The sequence below is a fragment of the Plecotus auritus genome (genome assembly GCF_963455305.1).
Source record: "Plecotus auritus genome assembly, chromosome: 1".
NCBI lineage: Eukaryota > Metazoa > Chordata > Mammalia > Chiroptera > Vespertilionidae > Plecotus > Plecotus auritus.
In genome coordinates, this window is record NC_137770.1 from 165,779,244 (window position 1) to 165,805,885 (window position 26,642).

General features: G+C 45.3%; 1 protein-coding gene and 1 pseudogene across 5 annotated transcripts in view; one reads left to right on the forward strand and one right to left on the reverse strand.

The window, feature by feature from the left end:
- DIP2C (disco interacting protein 2 homolog C) overlaps positions 1-26,642 on the forward strand; it is a 421,423-nt gene that overhangs the window by 85,644 nt on the left and 309,137 nt on the right. The gene's annotated exons all lie outside the window — the stretch shown is intronic.
- On the reverse strand, positions 1,335-21,824 carry LOC308255637 (nucleophosmin-like; annotated as a pseudogene). The gene is made up of 2 exons: positions 21,054-21,824; positions 1,335-1,491 (listed from the first exon to the last, which is right to left on the reverse strand). The product of its transcript is annotated as a nucleophosmin-like (transcript).

The window sequence follows — 26,642 nt, forward strand, 5'->3', positions numbered from 1 at the left end:
TGTCCTCTCTGACGAGCCATCTTGCAGCTCGAGGCCATTTCTCTACAGGGGTGGGCAAACTTTTTGACTCGAGGGCCACAATGGGTTCTTAAACTGGACCGGAGGGCCGGAACAAAAGCATGGATGGAGTGTTTGTGTGAACTAATATAAATTCAAAGTAAAGGAGCGGAGGGGAGAGCAAGAGAACCAGATAGAACAGCCGGATCTGGCCCGCGGGCCGTAGTTTGCCCATGGCTGCCTTAAGCACTTCTCCGAGGCTGGAAAGGAAGCAGGCTGGAGATTGTGCCAAAAGTCACCTATGAAATCATCTTCCTGTTCTGATGAAAGTGTAGCCTGAGAAGGCGGGGAGAGAATCCAGGAGAAGTGTGCTTAGCGAGGGCCCTGGGTGTGGAGTCCTGTGGCAGGCTGGGTGAGGAAGGGCCCCTGGGGCCAGGCGGCCTCCATACACAGAGGGCCCGACCAGGTGTCTCTGTCAGCTCAGGCTTCATAACAAAATACCCCGACTGGGCCCTAAACAACAGACATTCCTTTCTCAGGCTCTAAAGGCTGGAAGTCTGAGGTCAGGTTTCAGCACCATTGGGATCCAGGCTCATCGGTGGTGTCTTCTCGCTGCGTCCTCACATGGAGGAGGGGCGAGGGAGCTCTGGGGCCTCTTTTATAAGGAGACTAATTGCATCATGGGGGCTCCACTTCATGACCTCATCACCCCCAAGGACCCACCTCCTCATACCATCAATCACCCTGGGGGTTAGGCTTCCACACATGAGTTTGGGGGACACACACATTCATTTGCCCCCTGGGGCCTGAGCAGGGACAAATGCCTTGTGGCCTCTGCTCTGTCAGCCCCTCAGGTGACACCAGTTTCTCCCCAAACTTGCAGCACTTCAGGGACAGAATTCATGGGCTTTTACTGCTTTTCATGGCTGCTGTTCCTTTCAAGTGTTACTCCTTTGCATCGTTTTGAATCCTTGGGTCAAGAGGAATGAGACTTCCTGGTGTCCTGGAGGGCAGTGTTGGGTCTGGCCCATAGCAGAGGGGAGGGGCAGGAGGTGGGCGGGGCAGGAGGTGGGTTGACCCTGGACCCGAGATCAACACAGGCAATACATTTCTGCTGTGACCACTGGCTCATCCATGTGTCTTGATCCTCACACAGCCCTGGAGACACAGGAGGCTGCTGCATTCACCCCCTTTTACAGGTGACAAACGACCTCAGAGAGGTCGGGGGAGGTGGGTCAGCGGTCAGGAGCAGCAGCCCCACAGCTGCGGCTGTCCTTAGATGTTGCAGGTGGAGGGTGTCCCCACCACTGCAGAGCATTCTCATGGACAGCACTGAGCTACATGTCCGAGATCCTCATGCCGTACAGGATCCACAGGCGGTACAGGATCCACAGGGGGTACAGGATCCTCAGGCGGTACAGGATCCACACGTGGTCCAGTGGGGCTTGACAGGTCTCCTGACTCATGCCCACAGCTTGCCTTGGCCCAGCTGCCCTGGGTGTGTACACAGACACTGGAAACCTTTGGAAACCTTGGCCCGAGCTCCTCCCACTTCTCCTCATGCCTCCCCCTCATCTTTGGACAGCTGCGGGTCCACCTCTCACCTTTGAGGAACCTGGGGTCTGTCTCAGTTGCAGCCGACACACACTGAGAGTTAGACCGGATTTGTCCACTGGACCCTCTCGATGTCACCACGCGCCTGGCAGAAATGACATCCCTGAAAAAGTCTCAGCGTGATATTCCTACTCAAATTCTCAAGTGTTTGACATTCCTGTGCATGTCATCAAATTGGAATGTTCTGGTCAGTGTGCAGTTACTCACACGTGGAGCCCACCTGCAGTGTGGTCTGAAGGCAGCATCCCCAGGTTCGTCTGAGCTGTGTTTTCCTAAGGAACCCAAATGCCAGAGTAAAAGTAGTCAGATGGCCAAAGCTTTGGAGTTGGTATCACGGATTGACCTTCAGTATCCATGTGGATGCCGATTGATGTGACGCTCAGTGGATGCCAATTTGGGAATTCCTTCCAGGTTTTCTCCTGTTCCCCACCCCCAGACAACAATCCCCGGTTCCCACGTGGGCACTGGCTCGCTCTGGCCCATCTCCCCTGGACTCCTTGCTCTGACTGAAACCATCCTCTCCAGCGCTGACCTCACAGAACGTCGTTTTCCTAGTTCAGCTCTTACTCCTGGAGTTGGGGTGGATGCACATCTGAGACAAGCAGGTTTCGTTGAGGCAAGTTGTGGGCACTCAGGTTGGGATGCAACGATAAGGGCTCACGCCCAGCTGGTACACAGACGGCACTGAAGATGCTCACGGTGCTCTAGGCACTTCCCTCTTCCCTGCATCCATGTCTTTTCATGTAATCTTACCGCCTTGCCAGACTGGGGACCAGCACTGCTGCTGTTTTTCAAGTGAGGAAAGGAAGCCCAATGAGCTGAAGTGCCTTAAGCAAGGCCATGCAGCCACTAAACAGCGGAATCGGAGCGTCATGCGTGGGGTTCCAGCTGGGCTCCGCTGTGTGTCTGGGAGATTTGCAGAGGAGGGTGGGTCTGCAGCTTTTCTGTTAATGATACAGTGATGGTTCCTTCGCCTTCCCAAGGAAGCCCATTCAGGCTTCAGCAATGGTTACGTTAGTCCTTTGAACTGTGCAGTTAGTTCCCTTTCGTTTCTGCTGCCTGCCTCTAGTTCTGCACCCTGTGTGCTCTGAGGTTCTCTGTAGCCCATAAACACCCCTTTGTTAGCAAAGAGGCCGTGCCCCCTTTGTAGCCCCATGCAGGGGACATCTCTCTCCCTGGGAGTGGAACACAGACTGGATCGCGGCCATTCTTGGCTGCCCCTTCGCCCAAATGCATATGGCGGCACCCTTGTAGCATCCTTCAGCAGGTCTTAGGGAAGTACCTCCACTGAGAAAGTGTTTTGGCGGATGGGCAGTGACCTGGAGCTTCCCACCGTGTCCCTGACTGAGCTGGGAGGGGTGGGGGAACATGGCTGGTGAGGCAAATCATGGTGCTGTGTCCTTGTATGAAGTGTTTTTGCATGAAAAATGTTTAATCATGCTTAAAAACACCAGCCCCCTTTCATCTCAAAGACCAGACAACAACCATCCTCACAATGGACTCTTAACGAAAGGCTCATCTCTGGGGGAGGAGAACTTGGCCGAGTGTGTGGTTAGTGTACGGGGGGTGCCCCTCTGCCCAATCTCAGGGCTCCATGATCATGAATGAAAATTTATGGTTAGAATTAATGGACAGAAAGTGTATGGATTTTTCTCCTCAAGAAACTGAAAAGTTTAGAGTACTTACAGTAATGAAAGTTTATTTTTATTAGAGTCCCATATTTGGATTCTAAAGATAGGCAAACCATTCTCTGTCCGTAAACGCCTCAGCCTGATTCCAGTGGGATGAAAAACTAAAAATACAGAAATTATCTCGCAGATTTGTTTGGTGACAGTGATAAGAGGGACATGGTTAGAAATAACCTCTTGTCTGAAGAGTACTTTTTCTTGTTTTTGGTGGACACTGGGCATTTTCTTGGCTTTTTTCCTGGGTGAAGGCCAAGACAGATGTTCCAGTGACCCAGCCTCTGGTATATTTTCCCTTTGCTGTAAAACATGTGTTCTGTGGGTTCTGAAAGCTCAGACGAAGTGCTTCTTGATGATCTCTTGTCCGTTCTCATAAATGCTATTTAACAAGAACTGTACTGTCGATGCTTGAAGCTGAATACCCCTTTTATTATCCAGCAGGAAGAAATGGATAACAAGTGTTTTGTGGTAGGGACTTTAAAAATGATCTTAGCCTTTTCCCTGAAATGAAATAGGTAATTATTTGTTGGATTATTCATGTGTTTTAAGGGAAAAAGGAAGTAGATCACTCTATATATACAAGTGAAAATAAAAAAAAAATGGTTGAGGCTGAATTCATCTGATGTCCTTTTGGAAGATTAGCTTTGAGTGTGGGTTTTCAGTAAACTATATTTAGATTAGTTTCCAAGAGTTTTTTTTTTTTTTTAACCATTTCTTTATTTTTTAAAAAAATGATATGCTTTTATTGATTTCAGGGAGAGGAAGAGAGGGATAGAAACATCAATGATGAGAGAGAAGCATTGATTGGCTGCCTCCTGCACACCCCCTACTGGGGATGGAGCCCGAAACCTGGGCATGTGCCCTGACCAGGAATCAAACAGTGACCTCTTGGTTCATGGGTTGATGCTCAAACACTGAGCCACAGCGCTAGGCCATTTCTTTATTACAATTTTCACTTGCATTTGATGCTCAGAATCTAAATCTGTTTTGGAACTTGTGACTTTTATTTTTCTTTAGTATTTGTAAACTCGTGATATGAGAAGACAGATGGGAGGTGAGTGGTGAGGGGAGCAGGGCACGTGCGTTAGAGTCCTTGGTTTGCCCTTAGTTGACATTGAACTTTGGGTGCGTGCCTTAGGGCCCACAGTTGTCAAATGAGGGCCTGGATCAGATGACTTGGGAGGTTCCTGCAACCCCTTTCAGGTCCACATTTCACTTTGCCCTTGAATGCTCTATTTACTGACCTACTGATTCACAGCCCGCTGGCTAGTTGGTTGGTGATGACTGACCAGCAGGTGCACGGTTCGTCTCTTTACTGTAAAGCCATTGATGCGATTTGGTCTGTTCTTGACCTGTTACTGTTCCCTGTAGTTTCACCCTGATCTTAATCATTCTGCAGTTTTGAATTTGACTTATGAGTCGGAAGAGGTGGCTCACCAGATAATAAGAGAATTGCACTTGGATGAGTTGATGTGTCTTTGAACTCCTTTAACTTCTGATTTTGCTGGGTATTGTGTTCAATTGGGAGGCCTTAGTAAGCCCTTCACCCATTCCATGTGCCTGGTTGGCTAATTCTAACCATTTTAGTGAAGTGTCATTTCTTTGGGCTCCGAGGAAATGAGAGGATGTTGCCTCCCCCAAACTAGGGGGAGATGGCATTTACTCTGTCCTCCGACGGAGAGGAGTCAGTTATTCTGGCTCTCGGTACTCAATTCACAACCACGAGAGCTTGTGGTTTGCGGAGCCCATTAGGGCTGATTTGTTCCTTCTTCGCTTATTTTATTTCTGGGTCCTGGTGTCACATGGCCTTGGTCTCTTCAGTTTGGGAAGCAAAGGTGAGGGATCCACGTTTGATGCAGAAACTTCCATGGCATTGAAAGGTGCCCTGGGGTGGCCCGTAGTGGGGTTTTCTCTATTTTTGATGGAAAGGCAAATACTCACTGGCTTTTATTTTCCCAGCAGTGGTTTACAATAACTGTGAATTCACTCAGGAAGTTGAAGATGCCTACAGTCCAACCTGGCATGGCATCAGACATTTGCTCAGCTTCAATGCCGCCACGTGGAGACATCAAATGAAGACGCTTACATTGTTATTCTCACAGTGGAGAGAATGAAAAACCCAAGCAAGCCGTAGCATGGGCTTCCTCACCCTTTATTGCTTTGGATTTGAGAAATGAGTGGCTTTATCAAGGAGGATGTGTGACCCCAGTGGGCCCAGGGGTGCTGGACACGAGTGGTCTCCCAGCTTGGAGAATGGGGGCGGGAGGGGGCAGGGGACCCCAGGGCTGCTGTTCTACTGACCCTGGCTCCCCACGGCCTGCGTGGGATTTCGAGTTGTTTCTCACAAGGAATGTGCCTACTGTGTGAGGGTGGCCATTCGGATTCAGGGAGACAGAGTCCTATTGTGGTCCTTTATTGATATAAAACTTGAACCAAAAGGTTAGTGCTTGGTTTTGGGGTCTTGTTCTCAATTTAGGGGTCTTGAGGGAAGGTAGGACAGTTGGCTTCAGCTGTCCTGGGGGGTGAAGGGAAGACGTGGGGCAGAGGCTGGTGCCAGCATGGACCTCCTGGAGTAACGCTGCTTTGATGTCTCCCCCCTTTTTTATTTTTTAATGTAAGAACTAAGCTCTTCACTCTTTTTTTTTTTTTTGGTTTGTTTTTTTGTTAATCCTCATCTGAGGATTTTTTCCCATTGATTTTTAGAGATACTGTAAGGGAGGGAGGAAAGGAGGGAGGGAGAGAGAGAGATAGAAGGAAAGGGAGAAACATTGACAATGTGAGAGAGATGCGTCAATTGGTTGCCTCCTTCACGGGCGGGAATTGAACTTGCAGCCCAGGTGACCTTGACCAGGAATCAAACCCTCGACCCTTCGGTGTGCGGCTGATGCTCTAACTGCTGAACAACACTGGCCAGGGCAAAACTCTTTACTCTTTTAAGTTGATTCACGGGGCCTTGTCTGGAAGGTTATGGTGGAGTTTTCCTCGGGGTGACTGGTCATCAGATCAGCTTCATTTAGCCTGGACTTGACTGTGGGTGGGGACAGTGTCCAGAGGAGGACGCCCCTGGCCTGAGTGGGGGAACATTAATTGTGGGGCTTCGGTGAGTGAGGGAGCTCTGCCGACCCTCGGGGGTGGAGCTGGAGGGAGAGCACCTTGTAGATGGTTGTGTGGGGAAGGGAGCAGTCACCCTACGGGACATGGGGTGGGTCTGCATCAGTCCTAACTCCTTGTTTCTTCCCTGTGTTTATGTATAGAAAGGGGAGGAATTGGGGTCAATCAGTACCTTATGGGTGTAAGTCCTACCCTAATGTCATCCCAGCTGTTGTCAGTAATTTTATTTATACTCCTCTAACCTTAGGCTTATTTGGTATAAAAATACAAAGAGACATAAATAGTTCAAGGGCATTTAAAGGCTTACATAATCGTGAATAGGCCTAGTTTTATGCTGTCTCATGTATTAAGAACATATCAGGAAACAAATTCATTTAACTAGTTTAAAATACCTTTACTCCTCTCACTTCTGGCAAACATTGGTTATTGGTCGATACCTGGTGAGAATGTGTAGCTGATGCTGTTTGCCTCTGTGCCTCCTGTTCACTGGGTGTCTCCTGCCTGAACGTTGTGCGTAGCCCGGGAGGGAGAGCGCACTGGACCGCAAGGCCACCAAGAAACCTGCAGGTCACTTCAGGGAAATAACCACGTGTGTTTGCTTGTATGTGCTGTCTGCATGTTTGTCTGCACACATTGCTCATGTCCTCTGTTACTTTGTGACCTTGTCCTGGGTGGTTTCTTTGTATCTTCATCAAATGCCGGTGGTGATGGTGCCTGCATTTAGGGCCTGGGCAAGAGCTGGCACCCATGCAGGTGGAGGCGACCAAAAGGCCCTCAGAGGGCTGTGTGGTGCCACTCACACCTCCGTTGAGTCCCTTGTGTTGGTTCAGTTCAGAGTGAGATTTTTCTTTCCACCCAGGGTTTAATCTTCTCCCAAGGAGAAACTGTCTCATTCGCCTTTGTATCGCCTAGAGAGAAGTATTTGTGAGAGTTGAATAAATATCTGTAGAATAAATGGGTGAGTAAATAGGGACAGGTGAGAGAGACACATTGAGTGGCCGCCTCCCACACAGCCCCCGACAGGAGTACTGGGGTAGAACCTGCAACCTAGGTACGTGCCCTTGACCGGGAATCGAACCCGAGACCACTGAGCATGGCCAGGGTAGGGCAGGTAACCTTTAATGGTTTCTGAGGTCAGACTTGAATTGCCAGGGCACATTCCTTCCAACCGGGTGGCCTCATGCCTTTGAAGCTCCGTATGTCATAAAGCTGTAGTCTGCAATTGCAAGGGTCAGAGCGGCTCAGCCTGTCTCAGTTCCACAAAGCTTAATCGGAGCTATTTCTCCATAGCATTTATTCTGAAGCTTGTCAAAGCAGGAGTTGGTGAAAAAAGCTGAAAAACTTCAGAATTTTCATTGTAGTAGTTAGAACTTAGGAAGAAACTTTGAATTACATACAGTCATTGTTCTGCTTTTTTTCCAGCTGTGTTCCTAACAGCGCTGCTAATTATGCTTTTTAAATTGCTGGATTAACAGTCCCCTTTTCAAGCAAACATCTGTGATAGATGAATTCTGTCTAGTGAGTTTCCTTAATGAATGTGAAATATGATTGGCTCTGAACCAGTTGATACCAGTAGCTCTGGTTTATTTGTGTGTGTGTGTGTGTGTTTTTTTTTTTTTACTGCTGTAGCGTATTCCACATGTGAACATACTGTAATTCATCTGTTTTTATATTGATGGGATTAGAATTATTTGGTTGTGTGTGTGTATTCAAGGCTTCAATTTTCAGGATTTCCTTTTAGAAGATAAGCATGTTGTAATATGATAACCTTATCTGCCATTGAACTCTGATTATGATAACCTTATCTGCCATTGAACTCTGATTATGGCCATACAGAAAGACATGTGTTAGTAATAAAATACATAGAACCATTTTCTTGTATTCGGATACCCACAAATATAGAACCTAAAATCATCCAAATGCTCCTTCAGATCTTAAATTTGTAATATATTTTGTTAATGTTTCTGCCAATTCAGTAAGTTATACAGAAATATGAGAATTTGAAGTTACACATTTAGAACAGAAAGAAACAGCATTTTATTAATGACCCCAAATATATGGCTATGATTGTTTTTTTCTTCTTATATGACCACTGTGTATATAACTTCAAATATGACATTATATACATATATATATATTTTAAATTTCTTTATTGATTAAGGTATTATATATGTGTCCTTATTCCCCCATTACCCCTCACTCCCCATTCATGCCCTTACCCCCCTGTTGTCTGTGTCCATTGATTAAGCTTATAGGCATGCATATAAGCCCTTTGGTTGATCTCTCCCCCTTACCCCCTCCGTCCCCTACCTTTCCTGAGGTTTGACGTTCTGATCGATGTTTCTCTGTCTCTGGATCTGTTTTTGTTCATCAGTGTGTGTTGTTCATTATATTCCACAAATGAGTGAGATCATGTGATATTTATCTTTCTCTGCCTGGCTTATTTCACTTAGCTCTCCAGCTCCATCCATGTTGTTGCAAATGGTAAGAACTCCTTTTTTACCGCACCGTAGTATTCCATTGTGTAGATGTACCACAGTTTTTTAATCCACTCATGTGCTGATGGGCATTTAGGCTGTTTCCAAATCTTAGCTATGGTAAATTGTGCTGCTATGAACATAGGGGTGCATATATCCTTTCTGATTCGTGTTTCTAGTTTCTTGGGATATATTCCTAGAAGTGGGATCACTGGGTCAAATGGGAGTTCCATTTTTAGTTTTTTGAGGAAACTCAATATTGTTCTCCACAGTGGCTGCACCAGTCTGCATTACCACCAGCAGTGCACTAGGGTTCCTTTTTCTCCACATCCTCACCAGCACTTGTCATTTGTTGATTTGTTGATGATAGCCATTCTGACAGGTGTGAGATGGTACAACATTGTTGTTTTGATTTGCATCTCTTGGATGATTAGTGACTTTGAGCATGTTTTCATATGTCTCTTGGCCTTCCTTCTGTCTTCTTTCTAAAAGTATCTATTTAAGTCAGTTGCTCATTTTTTGATTGGGTTGTTTATCTTCTTTTTGTTAAGTTGTATGAGTTTCCTATAAATGTTGGAGATTAAACCCTTATCGTTGATATCATTGGCAAATATGTTCTCCTATGCAGTGGGCTTTCTTGTTGTTTTATTGATGGTCTCCTTTGCTGTGCAAAAGCTTTTTATTTTCATGTAGTCCCATTTGTTTATTTTCTCTTTAGCTTCCATTGCCCTAGGGGCAGTATCAGTGAAGAAGTTCCTTCGGCATATGTCTGAGATTTTTCTGCCTGTGGATTCCTCTAGTATTTTTATGGTTTCCCATCTTATGTTTAAGCATTTTGAGTTTATTTTTGTGTATGGTGTAAGTTGGTGGTCTAGTTTTATTTTTTTGCATGTATCTGTCCAATTTTCCCAACACCATTTATTGAAGAGACCGTCTTGATTCCATTGTATGTTCATGCCTCCTTTGTCAAATATTAATTGAGCATAGTGGTTTGGGTCGATTTCTGGGTTCTCTATTCTATTCCATTGGTCTATATGTCTGTTCTTGTGCTAGTACCAGGCTGTTTTGAGAACAGTGGATTTGTAATACAGCTTGAAATCTGGTATTGAGATCCCACCTACTTTGCTCTTCTTTGTCAGGATTGCTGCAGCTATTCGGGGTCTTTTTTTATTCCAGATGAATTTTTGGAGAGTTATTTCTAGGTCTGTGAAATATGCCATTGGTATTTTAATGGGAAGTACATTGAATTTATAGATTGCTTTGGGCAGTATGGACATTTTGATGATGTTGATTCTACCAATCCATGAACATGGTATGTTCTTCCATGTGTTTATGTCTTTCTCTATCTCTTTTTTCAGTGTCCTGTAGTTTTCCGCGTATAGGTCTTTTACCTCCTTGGTTAGGTTTATTCCTAGGTATCTTAATTTTTTTGGTGCAGTGGTAAATGGGATTGCTTTTTTAGTCTCTCTTTCTGTAAGTTCACTATTGGTGTATAGAAATGCTATAGATTTCTTGGCGTTAATTTTGTATCCTGCTACATTGCCGAATTCATTTATTAAGTCTAATAATTTTTTGATGGAGTCTTTAGGGTTTTCTGTGTACAGTATCATGTCATCTGCAAATAAGGACAGCTTTACTTCTTCTTTTCCAATTTGGATGCCTTTTATTTCTTCTTGTCTAATTGCAATGGCTAATACTTCCAGTACTATGTCAAACAGGAGTGGTGAGAGTGGTCATCCCTGTCTTGTTCCTGTTCTTAGGGGAAATGGTTTTAGTTTTTGCCCATTGTATATGATGTTGGCTGTGGGTTTGTCATATATGGCTTTTATTGTGTTGAGGTATGATCCTTCTAGTCCCATCTTATTGAGAGTTTTTATCAAGAAAGGGTGTTGGATTTTGTCAAATGCTTTTTCTGCATCAATTGATATGACTATGTGATTTTTCTCTCTCAATTTGTTTATGTGATGTATCTCGTTTATTGATTTGCAAATATTGTACCATCCTTGCATCCCCGGGATAAATCCTACTTCGTCATGGTGTATGATCTTTCTGATGTAGTCCTGGATCCGATTTGCTGGAGTTTTGTTGATGATTTTGGCATCTATGTTCATGAGGGATATTGGCCTATAATTCTCTTTCATTGTGTTATCTTTATCTGGTTTTGGTATTAGGGTGATGCTGGCTTCATAGAAGGAATTTGGAAGTGTTCCTTTCTCTTGAATTTTCTGGAATAGTCTGAGGAGGATAGGTTTTGTGACATATTTGAATATCTTTTTCCATCTCTACTTTTAGATATGCACATAGTTCTTCAATGAAATGTGGAAATGTATTGCATGAGAAGACTCACCATTTGTGGGACGTAGTTTTACTCTGACCACGTTGCTGTAGATCCACCGTAGAGGCTTCCTGTGGAATGACTTAGTGACCTTTCACTCAAGGCCCCGTCAGCAAGGAGGGCTTATTAAACACTGAGTGGGTTGCTGACAGAGGTCCCGGTTTCATCGTCTCGACGTCCTTAAGTGTTGGGGGAGGTGGGCGAGGAATATGCAGGGTACTGTAGTTGTGTTTTCTTAAGCCCTAGAATTTATATTTGAATTTTTTTGCCTTGATATTTCTCATGTTTCTATTTCATGGGCTTAGTGCTTTTATCTAATTTATAAGGTAAATAGATGAAAAGGGAAATTTTATTTAGTCACCAGCCTGACTTTACGTGCAAGGCTCAAATCAATGGGGACGTGGCAGCTTCTGTACACAGTGATCGTGTTCTTTGTTTTTAAAATGGTTCGAGTGTTATATGCCCTGAAAAATGGGTGCCTGGTCGTTCTGCGGAGAAACCCCCACCCCGCCCCCAGCCATGAAACCAGTGTTAAAAGGTGCAGCGGTGGGTGTGAGAGGTGAGCTTGCAGATTATACAGGCATGGGAAGGTGCCTGTGTCGCTGTGATTTTGGTTTTCGTGATGAAATGCATGGAACCCATGCTGCGGTGTTGACCGTCACAGCGGTTCAGCTCCAGCCTCGCCATTCTTAGACTGTCTTTGTGAATGCCTTTGGAAGCACCGAGGAGGGATTCTAAGGTGACTAAGGTGTCATTAACCTGCAGTGAAGAAGGAAGAAGGTCGATGGTCCTGGCAGATCCGGAAGGTCCAGAGCTGTTTCCTTTGAGCTCCTGGGGTTCTGCCTGGGCGTTGTGACCATGGAATCTGACTTTCCTCAGGTGCTCGAGGGTGAACAGGGGTGGGCTGGCCTGCAGGGCAGAAAGCAGGGTCCAGTTCTGGTCCCCGAGCCCCTGGAATGGAACTGCCGAGGGCTGGGAATGGGGAGTTTCTGGAAGATTGCTCTGTCCAGACAAGGTTGAGCAGGAGGAAGGGAAAGATGGCCTGTTTCCCCCCACCCCCTCCTCCAGGATCCAGGGAGGTGAGGAGCCCCTGCTGGCTCAGAGGTGGTCCCCTGGGCACCAGCTCTGAGAAGGACTCCGGAGCAGTGCTGACCAAGTCCTGCCCCTTCTGTGACACTGAAGCTTTTCTCCATTTAAAAAAATACATATTTCTTATTGATTTCAGAGAGGAAGGGAGAGGGAGAGAGAGATAGAAACATCAATGAGAGAATCATTGATCGGCTGCCTCCTGCATGCCCCCAACTGGGGATCAAGCCGGCAACCCAGGCCTGTGCCCTGACTGGGAATCAAATCACAACCTCCTGGTTTATAGGTCGACACTCAACCACTGAGCCACACCAGCCAGGTGCTTTTCTCCATTTTTAAGTCCATCCTCTTATAGGGGTCAAATTCTTGAATTTTGTGAGGTTGTCATCCCTTTGGCCAGTTTGTCAACCACATGTGAAAAGCCAGGCACAGTCTTTGTATTCATACCTGATGTTGATTGCACCAGAAATAGTTCTGTCTCTCTCTCTCAACTATTTGCAAAGTTAATTCTTTATACAATGAGGATGTGTCATATTGGACACAAGATACAACCTGTGAAAATACCATTGGTTTGGGAACCATGTTATTTGGACCTGAGCTGTAAAGATTTATGGTTAAATAAGGAGATAGCTGAAGTCTTTCCCAGCTCAAAGAATTTCATGAATTTTATTTAGGCCGCTTGAGCAGGAAGGAAAAGGTTGCATAAGGAACATTTCTAGAAATGGGGGGTGCTGTGCCATGAGCTCATTGGGATGAATGTATGATTTCCTGTGGTGGTCCTTTTGAAAGGGATGACACTCTGAATATATACATTCTGGTATGATTGTTACCAAAATGTGGCCACGCCATATGGGTTTTTCCCAGAGTGGTCAGCAGGTTAGTCTGCTAAATTCTCTTTATCTCACCGTCATAAAGTGGTGCAGAATGATAGTGTTAGTTGGTGCGTGTTGATGTGCATCTGTATTCCTGTCCTAAGGTGGGACTATTTCCTCTCAAATAAATGCTGCCAGATTTTATTCTCATCTGTTAGTAGAATTTCCAGGTTCCTTCTGTTTTTAGTTTGATTAATAGTACTCTAAAGGCAAGGATGTGGAAGAAAACCCGTCTAACTCAGAGGGGCTGAATTTTGCAGTAGGAATAGACGATGAACTCTGGCTCTGTGTTTGTTTCAAGATGGTAGTAAACTCTTCTCTTGGTCAGTCAGGGCAAGCTCTCTTGTTTAACTTAAATGTGAGTGAATCAAAGCTGGCAAGTGTATTGTTCGATGCACCCTATGCTGCGGAGTCAGCATCAAAGCTCTTCTGGACAGCCTTGGTTAAAAGGAGCGGCGGGGCCTTTGGTCACCTGGGGGTCACCACCAAGGGAAGATCAGTGTGGGCGTTAACAGCTCCAGCCTTTGCAGGCGTGACTAACAGAGCTGTGTGCTTCTAAGAATCTTGCATTTTGAGTCGCAGTTTATCCCGCTTGAGACACCGTACTATTTAGGAGCCTTTTTTGTACCGTGCGCTAGTTTTATGGACACCCCAATTTAGTACCTTTTTTTGTTCTTGTCCCAATATTTGAGTTTTCTTGTTGATGGACTCGAGAGGCCATCTGGGGTGAGGGCTTCCTGTGGCCGCCTCCCGGTGTCCAGGTTAGCGTCTCTCAGTGTGGCTTATGAAGTCATCCTCAGGATCTACCCTTCAGGGAGTGTCTGCTTTTCCTGCAGATCAGATAGCTCATCAGGGTCATTCCCAGTAGGGAAACCACTCTCACTCACTTTTTAAAAAAAATTCTTTATTGTTGAAGTATTACATATGTCTCCTTTTCCCCCCATTGACCTCTCCCGGCCACTCCCACCCCCCAGCACATGCCCTCACCCGCCTAGGCAGGGGTCCTCAAACTTTTAAAACAGGGGGCCAGTTCATTGTCCCTCAGACCGTTGGAGGGCCGGACTATAGTTTTAAAAAAAAACTATGAACAAATTCCTATGCACACTGCGGGCCTGGGACGAGTCGGCTGCTAAGCAGGACAGGCAGCGGCACCCGGCGGGCCGGATAAATGTCCTTGGCGGGCCGCATGTGGCCCGCGGGCCATAGTTTGAGGACGCCTGGTAGTGTCTGTGTCCATTGGTTATGCTTAGATGCATGCATACAAGTCCTTTGGTTGAATTGCACCTTCAAGGTATTTATCGTTTAGTTAGTGTTAGTCCAACTCTCTTAATCTGAGGATAGTTTATGTTATAATTTTAATTCAGCGGTTTTCAGGAGTTCTTAAGGAATTTGATTCTGTTGTCAAATTGTTGGAGTTTGCTTTGGAAACTCTTTCGAGATGTGCTGCTTTCCCCCTAAACATGTTCAGGTGTCACGGATGCATTTGCCCGGGAGCCATTACAGCATTTCTCTGCTTTAGGACTGTGCTGCTCACACCTCCTTCCAAGAAGCGTAGTATCATATAGAACATTACTAGTTTGCTTTTGCTTCCAGACGGAATTATTTCTTTTTCCCACGAAGAGACATTTACTAAAGTAAGTAGTAAATTATACTCTGCTCAGGATAGAACATGGATCAATAGACAGAATAGAGAGTCCAGAAATAGGTCCACACAAATATGGCCATTGATTTTTGACGAGGTGAAAAGCAATTCAGTGGAAAATGGATAGTCTTTTCAACAAATGGTGCTGGAAGGATTGTGCATCCATATGCAAAAAAGAAAAAATGCCTTATACAAAAGTTAACTCTAACTGGATCGTATATTAAGTGTAAAATGTAAAACTATTAAACTTCTAGAAGAAAACATAGGAGAAACTCTTCTGGACATGAAGTTAGGCAAGCTGTTCTTAGATATGATACCTCGATTCATAAAAGAAAAAAATAAGTGGAGTTCATCTAAATTAAAAACGTCTGCTTTGCAAGAGGCACTGTTAAGGAAAATGCAGAGACACAGTACACCCTGGGGAAAAAACTTATGAACCACATCTCCTAGAAAGGAGTTGTATCCGGAATCTATGAATGTGTCAACTGAGCAATTGATTGATCCATCGATTCTGGAATACTTGTCTATCAATTCTGGAATATCTATCTATCTATCTATCTATCTATCTATCTATCTATCTATCTATCTCCAAAATCCAATACTAAGGAAACAAACTCCCTAATTTAAAAGTGGGCAAAATATTTGAACATATACTTTGTTGAAAAGGATATAAGGATGGCAAATAAATACATGAAATATTCAACACGACCAGTCCTCCTTGAAATGCAAGTTTCAATCATGATGAGATGCTTTTAACATCGATTAGAATGGTTGACAGAAAAAACACTGACGATACCACGTGCTGGCGAGGATGGGAGCAACTGGAACATCACTGGTGGGAAATCAGAAACCAGCAGCCACTCTGGGAATCAGCTCGGCAGTTTCTTAAAGTCAACACACACTTAGCATTTGACTCAGCAGTCGGGCTCTGGGTATTAGCTCTAGAGAAGTGAGAGCTTCTGATGTTCAACAGAAATCTGTACTCAGTGTTTACAGCAGCTCTCTTCAGAGTTGCCCCACACAGGTGAATAAATGAGCAAATGGTGGTACATCCATACCATGGAATACTGCTTAGAAGTGAAAACAAACAAATTTCTGTGAGCTCTCCACGGCAGCTTAGATGCTCCTCAAAGGCCCTGTGCTGAGTAAAAGAAGCCAGTCTCAAACATTCCATTCCATAAAATTCCACTTATGGGACATTCTGGAAAAGAACACCATAGGAGTGGAGGACAGATCAGTGGTTGCGGGAGGCACCTCTACTCTCTATTTCTGTGAGCTTAGCTTTTTTTAGATTCTACATATAAGTGAGAACATAAAATTTTTGCCTTCCTCTGTCTGACTTATTTCACTTAGTATAATACCCTCAAGGTTGGTCCATCCCTGCTGTCACAAGTGACAGGGTTTCTTTCTTTTTCGTGGCTGAATAATATTCGTGTGTGTGTGTGGGAGGGGGATGGGGGGCAATGGACTGAGGAGTCGGATCCGGCCCTCGGAATCTGAGCCTTCTTTTTAAGGACACACACACACACATACACACACACACACACTCTGCAGGTAAATTGTGCCGGGATCCTGTTTCGGCAGCTGTAGTTTCCGATTCCTGCTGTTTAGCGAGCGAGAGAGAAATCAGAGTGGATGGAGAGACGAGTCCGCCTGTGATTATCCTGTGAATAAGAGTAGACATTTCTTTCCTGGCTTCTCCCCTGGCGGCAGCGGGTACCGCCACTGGTGAGGCTGGCAAGCTCACCACCCTTCCTCCTTTGGGAAGCACCGCCGAGTTCCGGCTGCCATTGGCTGGGCTGTGGCGCTGGGTGTGGTTAAGGACAGCCTGGGGCCTTATTTCTCCTGTGCCCAGGCTGGAGGCATCTGTCCTCCCACCTCCTTACATGTTAACCAGCCGCTTTGGGACAGGGATGGCTGCCAGGGAAGCGTTCGGTCCAGACCTCCTCCGGCCACGTGGAGAGTTTGGCCATTGGCCGATCTGGGCAGTTACGGAAACAGCCTTATGTGGGGCACCCTCTCCCACCAGAGGCTGCCTGCTTTTAAAGGTTTGGAAATGTCACTTAACTCATCTTCAATTTAAAGTGTGTTATTAAATTTTAATGTTTAAATTGATGGCTGTGTTTTATGACCTTTATTTGATTTCCTTCCCGATTGATTTTTCTTTTTCCCATTCAAGAGGCAGCATTTTAAGGGAGAGAACGGGATGCAGGCCCATTCTGAAGATCTGAGGTGAATTCGAGAGCCTTTCACACAGGCAGGGAGACCACCAGAGAGCCGCGTTGGGCCTGTGGGCCTGGGGTGTGTGCGGCAAACAGGAAAACCCTGCCCTGGGGCCCTCATGCTATCTCTCCCTCCTCTCCCCTGGGGAGCTGGACGTGAGGGATGACTGGCCTGCTCAGCCCCCCGAGCCCCTGCTGCCCCTTCCCCTGAGTTCAGTGCCCAGTGGGCATGTCTTTCTGGTTCCAAGGTGGCCAGGAATGTCGTCACTGACCTTGTGTTCCCAGACCCTGGTGTGCTGGGGACAGGAAGTGTCCTGAAGGGCCTTCCAGCTGGAGGTCAGTCAGGAGCTGATTCAGGTGGAAATAGACTAGGGGAGTGTTGTTTTTTTAAATTTATTTTTATTTTTTATTGATTTCAGAGAGGAAGGGAGAGGCAGAGAGAGATAGAAACATCAACGATGAGAGAATCATTGATTGGCTGCCTCCTGCATGCCCCTCACTGGGGATGGAGCCCGCAACCTGGGCATGTGCCCTGACTGGAAATTGAACCATGACCTCCTGGTTCATAGGTTGACATTCAACCACTGAGCCACACCAGTGAGGCAAGGGGAGCGGTTTTGTGTGTTGCAGTGTGTGGTCTGGTATGTGTACATAAGAGGGTGTGCACGTGTGGTGTGTGGTCTGGGATGTGTACATAAGAGGGTGTGCACGTGTGGTGTGTGGTCTGGGATGTGTACATAAGAGGGTGTGCACGTGTGGTGTGTGGTCTGGGATGCATAAATATGAAGGTATGTGCACGTGTGAGATGTGCGTTTGTGCATGTATGTGCAGGAGCCCCCCAGATATCTTTCTGAATCACACACGTGACTGCCCATGGTGGCTCTGACCAGGCACCTTGGCACGTTGTTGTCCGCAGGGCCGGGTGACAGCTTTCTTCCCTCACTCAGCCTATCTCTTGCACTCGCCCTGCTCCTGCCATCCTGGCTTCTTGATGGTTGGGTATTCTCGATTTTGTAAAACTAGAATCAGAGCTCCATAGCAGTCACTGCAGACCTGCAGGCCTGGAATGAGACCTGTCTGTGTCCTATAGAGAGACTTGCAAAGGGCCAGGCAGTGGAGGCAGCAGCTGGTGGTGCCTGGCTGTCTCGCAGGATGGCCACTGGATGGCTGCTCCCCAGGCGGCTCCTCTCTGGCCAGCAGTGGTGCATGTCTAGCGGGCTGGTCAGTGGATGCTGAGATCCAGGCGGGTCATCTCCTATCCCCACTTTCCTTCCCTGGGAAGGCTCTGAGACGCAGAGCCCAGGACAGGGCCTCCACCCCACCTTCCTGTTGGTGCACACGCTCTTGTCCCCACGCACAAGGGCAGCCACATCGCTGGCCCAGGGCACTTTCCTCCCTGGAGCCTTGGGGAGGAAGCAGGTTTGAGAGGTGCTGGGATCTGAACCCAGGGCAGAATGGTTTCTTCCCCATCCTGCTGTTTTCCTGAACATTCTTTTATATTCTAGTCCTGACATTTTTTAAATAAGGGAAATCAGGAATTGAGTTTCTCTTTAAGGAAACATGTCCTTTTATACTTGTCTATTTGCCACCTGAGGATTCTCAGGCCGCACACAGCTGGCTCCTCTGGGATGGATTTGGTGGACAGTTAAGGGGCCTTGTGTGGGCTTTGTCGTCCACTCTGAGCCCACAGTTTTGGGGGAGCTGACTACTGTGGCAAGAGGACAGTGAAGTGCACAGTAGCACAGAATAGTACATTTGTTTATTTTCACAAAATCAGTGGGAAACATAAAACACAAACCTGTGTTTTGGATTTAGGAGGGGCACCTGTTTTGTAATGTGAAGAGAGAACCAGTCCCTGAATAGAGGACCAGACTCATTTCCCTAGAAACGGTGTGACTGAGCAAGGGTCAGGGTGCAGGAAATTATAGGGAATCCGTCCACCGATTTCCTAAAAAACATGCCCAGTGGAGACTTTCCTGATGAGCAAAAACATTTCAAAAAGACATGTTAAATGGTGGTTGCTGTTGTTGTAAAGGTTATTGTAAGTTTCCTGTTGCTTTATGAGTAAATGGCCTGGGGACGAGGGTGAGGTTCACGCACTTTTCCCTTTTCCTGTCTGAATATTAGATTTGTTGTTGTTGTTGCTGGGGGTGGAGTTAAAAGGAGGAGTTAAAAGCCGCGTCCAGTGGAAGCTGACGTGTGGAGCGGGCCCTGCTGCTCCGCTCCTGCACTCCAGCGTCACCCAGGCTGAGGCTGGCGGTTTTACAAGGTCACCAATGAAGACAGCAACCAACCCAGCGCCCGGCTTCCGTGGCTTACTTCGTGGGTCATATTGGAAAGTTACACGTGTTCTCTGGAAGGAGCATCTGGCTGCGGCCATCAGCGTGGGCCCTCGAGATTTCAGTTTTTGGTCCATGACAAAATTGTCAGTGATTTTTTTTTTTTTTAAATTTGGGTGATAAATAGGATGGAATTTGGCTTTTCAACCTTCATGTTGTGCATTTAGTATGTTTCTGCATTAGATGCTTCTCTATTAATTACAATCATGATGATAATAGTCATAGAAATTCCTTCCATTAATTAAGAGCTCAATGGGAGCTAAGCATTTGCATACCGTTAACCGGAAGAGAAAGCAGTGAAGTAGGCAGTGCTGTCCCCATATTACTCTTGTGGAAGGTGGGGCTTAGAGAGAGATGAACAAGTGTGTCCAGGACCAGGCAGCCCAGCTGAGGGGGAGCGGGCCTTCCAGCCTGTCTCTGCTTGCTGCTCTGCAGCACAACCTCCCCTTCCAGCTGTTCCTTTTCGAACTTCTTACAACACTGTGTATATACTGAAATATGAATATGCAAAACGCTCTAGGGGGTTTGCTATTTAAAAGGATCTTAGTGTAAAAGTTTGGTAATGAGTCCATGTGTAAATAATGGTCTTTTATCCTCTCTGTTGGTCCTAAGCAATCATTCATTCCACCTAAACTCTTCCTGAATCTTATTCCCAGATAGATAACCTGTAAGTACTACGGAGAGCGAGGGCTGCCACGCCCTGTGTGCTGTTAGTGGCATGCCACGCAAGCGACCGTGCCGATGCAGAAGCTGCCTTACTTGGTATCTAAGCTAATGCTTGTGATTACATCCCAGAGGAGTGATTTGAACACTTGTAATAAAAATATGAAGGCATTCATTGTATTTAATATAAGTATTAAATAATTTCCTGAAGTTCCCTCCTTTCTCTGAAGTTAAAGTCTTACACATCGTTTATGGAAGCACATGGTTTTCTTCTTGCCCACCTCTCCGCTGTCACATAAATAACAACACTTCCCAAAATTGCAGCAAACATTTTGCTTATGTTAACCACGTGCAATAAAATAGGCGTTCCCTCTATATTGTAGAAGATTTCTTTATGACAAAAATGAGAGAATAATTACTGGCCAGGAAAGTGTGCAGATTTTCAAGTCTCTCTTTTTTTTAAAGTATTTTATGTTTTTAATATATTTTATTGATTTTTTTACAGAGAGGAAGGGAGAGGGATAGAGAGAAACATCGATGAGAGAGAAACATAGATGAGCTGCCTCCTGTGCACCCCCTACTGGGGATGTGCCCTCAACCAAGGTACACGTCCTTAGACGGAATTGAACCTGGGACCCTTCAGTCCGCAGGCCGACGCTCTACCCACTGAGCCAAACCGGTTAGGGCGATTTTCAAGTCTCTTGGTATAAACACTGACTTTCTTCCCCCAGCATGAGGTGCATGCATTTTTACTCCGCGCCTCGGGCTCCACGTGTTCCTAACGGATCCGTATGGCCCCTGGTGTCATCGCTGGGTGTGTGAACAGCCTCTACAAGGGTGTGAAAGGTTTGTGGAGAAAGGGTTTGCTCTGCACACACTGGGTTTTTCAGGAATAAAGGATACACTGTTAATACAATGGCACTTCTTTTACTTTCTGGTTCTAAAATTTTATTTTTCCAATGGACCTGACTCATTACTGTACAAGGAAAGGAAACCTACTGAAACCACACAGAACCTTTTCTACACTTGCTTGCATTTTTGCTTTAATGTCTTCTACAGAACTAGGTCCTTCTTGTGTCTTAGGAGATTTTTTCCTTTTTTTTTTTAAGGATTCTTGACCTTCTGATCTTGGTGTTGATGGTTTCGAGTCTTTAACATTCTGGTTCGATTTTTGTGCATTTTTGATTGGAGTATCTCTTTTGGATTTCTTTACTGGAACTTTTTCTTCAGCTTCCTTATCATCTTTCTCATCATCTTCATCTTTATCATCATCATCATCCTTGTCACCCTCATTCTCTTCATCAGCAAGGTTTACTTTTTTCTGTGGAGCCTTGCAACCACCTGCCGGGGCAGAACACTTTCCAGACATACTCAGGAGTTTCACATCCTCCTCCTCCTCATCTTCTGACTCTGCCCCTTCCTCCACAGCTACTCAGTGCTGCCCACTGCTACGCACAGGCCCTGAACCACTCGTCAGCCCTAAGACCACAGTGGTGTGATTTCAAAGCCACCAAGGGAAACTGTTGCTGTGCAGACGTTTTCAAAGTTGCCAGTGTTCCTTTAATTGGACTGCCTTTGTAATTCATTGCCTCTGCTCCAACCATGTGCAGTTCATCCTTTGCACCAGCCCCTAAACTGACCGTTCGTAAAGATAATTGGTGCTCATTTTCATCATTATCCATGTTGAAGTGATCATCTTTGCCGGCCTTTAGTTCACAACCGAAAAGATAGTTCTGGGGCCTCAGAGGGCTCATGCCCATGTCCATAGAATCTTCCATGGGAGGGGGGGAGGGTCAGCGCGCATTTAGGTGAGAGAGAAGGCAGACGGAGATAAACGGCTTCTGAGCTGCAGCAGAGACGCGCAGGACGGAATCACACCAGCAACAATGGCATTTTTTCTAACATTTACATGACAGTATATGTACCTTTGGAGGAAATATCATGCATTTCTGTGTATGTCATGTTTTGTGGGGGTAAAAGTGGTCACACAGTTTTGTAAATCACAAGATCTAATACATCTACAAGTTGCCTGTGGTGATGTCTGTGAGAATATTATGATGACTGATAAAACATGGTTAAGTGCCTTTTTAAAATATGTGGCAAAATGATCTTAAATCTATATTGGTTTTTTACAAAGAAAAACCATACTGTTTCTGAAAATGGTAGCTGTGATGTACATCAGAAGTTTTCTCATCAGGAAATGGAAACTTGCTTTCATTGCTTTGCAACTAAATTGTAGGAACTCCTATATACAATGATTTCTTCTTCTTTCTATAGAAATTCTGAGCACCTAAAAAGGCCTTTTTCTTTTTAAAATATTTTTATTTATTTCAGAGATGAACGGAGAGGGGAGAGAGAGAGAGAGAAACATCAATGATGAGAGAGAATCATTGATTGGCTGCCTCCTGCATGTCCCTTACTGGGGATCGAGCCCGCAAGCCAGGCATGTGCCCTTGACTGGAATCAAACCTGGGACCCTTCAGTCTGCCCACAGATGCTCTATCCACTGAGCCAAACCGGCTAGGGCCTAAAAAGACTCTCCTCATAGCTCTTTTGTGTCATTATAGTGTTTGGCTCCATTTTATTAAACACAAGAACAGGTGAACATGTGTCCTAGTCAGTGAGTCTAGGACAGACATGTTCATGGCCAGGTGGACGTGAAGACTCAGTTTGGAAACACGTTCTTCCTAATGTAAATTATATAATTGTTGGTTTGCCTCCCATCCCAAGTCACCAGGTTTCCTTCTGTGTTTGTAGCGAATGAACTGGGTTTTTACAAGGAGAATTTTCTGTATTTGTTTGCATGGGAACAGTTCCAAAGAGAATTACCAGGACAGGGAGCTCTTCCTCAGATTTCCTCCTGGGATGTGGCCTCGTGGGTGCTGGGCTGGGATTTGTTGGCTTGTTTCTATCTCCTCAGAAAATCAAGTCTGGACCACGCCCCCCTACCCCCAGGTTGTCATGTAACCATGGGCACTCTAATAACCAAGTGCCTGTTACACACTATGAATACCCAAGATGTTATGAGATTTTGGGCTTAGCCTGCACTGAAGCAGCTGGATTGGGGAGGATTGAATAGGGCAGGTGGGAGGTTGAGGGCTTCTGAAGACAGGTTCCATCTCTCTTGCAGTGGGTGTGTGTGTGTGGGGGGGGTGGTTGGGGGCCGGGGCAGCGCTGACCGACCCAGAGCTCAATACCACAGCTTCAGCCACTGCTCACTGCGCACAGCCTGTCTACACGGCCTCACTGTTTGTTCGCTTACTCCCTCTCGGTGCTCATTCCATCCACAGCTTCAAATAAAGAACAGAGGAAGCCACTAAAGTGACATAGTTTTATTTAACTTTATCGAAAAGACATTATAATTGTTTTGTGTGATTCTTCCAGATAGCTGTATTCTCATTGTACATGTTTGTGTTTATACCTTATGTGTACATTCTGTTTGTTTTTTTTCCCCCCATGGGTATCTAAGTATTGCAATTAAGATTTAAAAAAAAATCTGAAAGTACATTTTTGAATACAGCTTTGATTAACAGTCCATGGACAGTTTTCCTTAGATAAGTTTCCTTGTTTTTTTGTTTGTTTGTTTGTTTTTGTATTTCCAGAAGCCTGTTTTTATTTATTTGGAGAAGAGTTCATGCCTTTATTTTTTTCTACAATGGCTGCTGTTTTAGTGACTATTGTATTTATATATACTGTTGACATATAGCAGTCTCTCATTTAGAAAGTTGTGTTTTAATTTAAAAAAAAATATAAATGCATGGGCTATTTATCTCTTTATTAGCTTATTTCAATAAAAGAAAAAACATAAGTAGAGAGGCGCCAGTATTGTATCAGAAAGGTCAGATTGGGTGAGTGGCTGGGTGGCAGGTACATTTCAGCGGCATAGGGTTGTGCCCACTGACATGGCTGCTGGGGAGGCTGACGGAAGGGCCACGCTGTGTCTCTTCCTGGGATGTTTGCCTGCTTCTCCAGGAAGTTAAGAACCATCTGACTCAAGAAGTTCATTAGTTACTTTGTCTCAAAGGCCGAAACATGAGGACAAGTTTCTTTTCTGATTTCCCAAAAGAACACTGACTTCATCACTGATCAGCCTGCATGCACACTCTGGAGGAGGAAAGAGCTGCACTTCTGTCAAGCCAGGCCTCCGAGGAACGGGCTGCGGTTCTCACTGTGTTTGTGTCACTAGCTGTAGTCGTCGGAATTTGTTTTTAAAAATCCTGTCTGAGTTCTAGTTTGAAAAAAATTTTATAGAGAACTAGCAGCAGTTCTAAAGGTGTGGTAAAGGTTGATAGTATTCAGGGCCCTTTCAGGGTCTCGATTGTATGTACACTATTGTCTGTACACTATTGTATGTACATTGTACATATGTTTGTATTTATACCATATGTGTACATTGTTTATATATACACATACATACATTATATGTGTGTAACTTCTTATATGTGTTTACACTGTATATGTGCATATTTATTACATATCTACTAGAGGCCTAGTGCATGAAATTCATGCACAGATAGGGTCCCTAGTGGCTGCCGGCTGCCTGCTGCTGCTGCCGGCTGGGGCCTCCCTTTCCCCGCCATGTTCTGCGCTGCCCCCTGGTGGTCAGCGCACATCTAACTCCTGGGCAGTCAAACTCCTGCCTGTAGTGACAATTTGCATATTAGCCCTTTATTATATAGGACTAGAGGCCCGGTGCATGAAATTCCTGCACTGGGGGGGGGGGTGTTCCTCAGCCCGGCCTGGGCCCTCTCGCAGTCAGACATCCCTCTCACAATCCAGGATCCCTTGCTCCTTATCTCCTGCCTGCTTGCTGTTCCCTACCACTCAGCTCACTGCTCCTTAGCACTGCTGCAGAGGTGGGAGAGGCTCCCGCCACCACTGTTGCGCTCACCAGCCATGAGCCCAGCTTCTGGCTAAGCGGCGCTCCCCATGTGGGAGCGCAGTGACCACCAGGGGGCAGCTCCTATGTTGAGCGTCTGCCCCCCGGTGGTCAGTGTGCATCATAGCGACTGGTCGTTCTGGTTGTTCCGCCGTAATGGTTGTTTAGGCTTTTATTATATAGACTAGAGCAGTGGTCGGCAAACAGTGGCTCGTGAGCCACGGTTTGCCACTCTGTTGACTAATGAGTGCCGACCACTGGGATAGGGGCTTAATCCAAGGAACAACAACAGCCTGTAATTATTGGAATCTAGAGTCTAGTTCAGTGGTCGGCAAACTCATTACTCAAAAGAGTGGCAAACTGCAGCTCGCGAGCCGCAGTTTGCCGACCACTGGACTAGAGGCCTGATGCATGAAATTCATGCAAGAGTAGGCCTACCTTCCCCTGGCTGCCAGCACCGGCTTTCCTCTGGTACCCAGGACCCGGGCTTCCCTCGCAGCCCTGGCTTCATCTGGTCTAATTAGCATATTATGCTTTTATTATTATAGATAGAGATGATACTTACCTACACTATAGGTATATATGTAGTATATGATATGCATATGCACTACATGGATATATGTATGTACACTATGTATATATGAACCATATGCATATGTGTGTGTGGACACTGTGTGCATGCACGCTGAATGCATATATGTGTGGGCACTGTTTATACACTATGTATGTATGCATACTAGACATATACACTATATGAATGTATGTGTGTATATCATGTGGTACCAGGAATAGGGCTCTAGCAGGTCTAGTGCAGTACCGTCTGTCTTGCATGAATAGAGAATAGGGTGAAAACGGTTGTTCTTTGCTATGCAGTACATGAAATTTGGCAAGTTGTTAGACCTTTCCGATAGTGAAGGAACCAATCATTTCACTGGCATTGTGTGCGTCATTTAATCATCACAATCGCTCTATGAAGTCAGTTTTTCTCTAGAGGAGAACACTGAAATTTAATAGTGTCTGGGTGACTTGTATAAGCAAAAGAAACTTTACAGTATATTAGCATCATATCAATTATTTTGTTTTCCTTTACTTATCACAACCGTTGTTTATTACCACTTCACTAAATAAATGGGGAGTTGCCACCAGTCAGGAAATATCCATCTTCCTACTATTTAACTTTACTCTGAGTCCTGACTACAGTGTGTTCTTCGTCACGCTGTAGCAGAATCCTTCTAACGTTGCCAGTACAAACAGTTCAAAATAAACACAGCATCCTCTATGTCAAAATTGAAAATGATACATAAGTTCTATTATGGGAGGATAAGAAAGACATCTAGGATGGAAGAATAGAGAGTGTTTACATAAACAGGGAAAATAAGGACTTTGTGCACTTCTCCAAATTTGGGAATTGAGGGTAGGATGACTCAAACCTGAGCTTATTTGTCTGTAGTTTTGGATTTTCAAATAAGTGCTTTGAGTTTGCCATTTATTTGGGAATTTCCCTTTTGATGCACTGCTGCTAGAATAGTCTGTTTTGTTGTTTTCCTTTTTCAGGACAAAAGGTCAGGCTGTCTCAAAGGTAAATTTCAGGTTCTACTTTTGGAGAAACAAGTTGCTTGCAACCTTTTAAACAATACTTTTTCAGTTCTTCCCTCTTCAACAATTAAAAAAAAATCTTTGTGCTTAGTCTCATCCAAGTTCACCGTGGTATTTTACCATG